Raw genomic sequence first — 739 nt, 5'->3', positions numbered from 1 at the left:
CACCATTTACATAAACAAAGAAAAGGGAAGAGGAGAGTTTGAAAGAAGAGAGGGTATGAAAACCGGCCACGGCAGCTGCAAGAGCGTCGCGTGAAAGACTATCAAAGAAACCGTTTTACTCAAGGTTGGGGAAGGAAAGAAGCCCGAGTAAATATGTAATAAAGCAGTGGGTTTTAACCTAGAGGGCGTTAGTAATTTCCAGACGATGGGAGGGAAAGGGTGGGGGGATACGAAACCTTAGGAGAAAATTGGGAAATTCTCTAAACATTTATGAACATCTTAACAAGATTGTGGGCTAATATTCAGTTTATGCAAAATCTAAGGGTATCGCTAGTACCAATTTCAACTTTCTAACGCTGCTTAAGCTGATGATATTCTGTACTCGTTTACCCCCTATCCCTCGAAAGGAGAGAGAAACTATAAGTGAGAAACACCACAACACAATAACACATCAAAGAAAACGGGAAACTAACGCTCGATTTAGAATGGCATCGCAGTTAAATGCGCTCAGAGGCCAGGGGGCGGAGTCATGAATTAATGGTTTGCTGAAGCATTTTCGCCATCTAGGTGGGCGTAGGGGGGGGGGAGATAAGAGGACTTAGTAGGGTGTGTAAGTGCGGTGAAGAGCGAGAGTTAGGATTAGTTTTTATTTTTGGTTAGCTTGCTTCATTGTTTTATCTTTGACATGTGCCGGCTGCAGAAAGGACAGCCAAATAGTGTACAGAATGAGAGAGATTGG

Source organism: Penaeus monodon, chromosome 31 (genome assembly GCF_015228065.2).
Source record: "Penaeus monodon isolate SGIC_2016 chromosome 31, NSTDA_Pmon_1, whole genome shotgun sequence".
Classification (NCBI taxonomy): Eukaryota; Metazoa; Arthropoda; class Malacostraca; order Decapoda; family Penaeidae; genus Penaeus; species Penaeus monodon.
The sequence above is the reverse complement of the archived record's forward strand: the minus strand, read 5'-3'. Positions refer to the sequence as shown.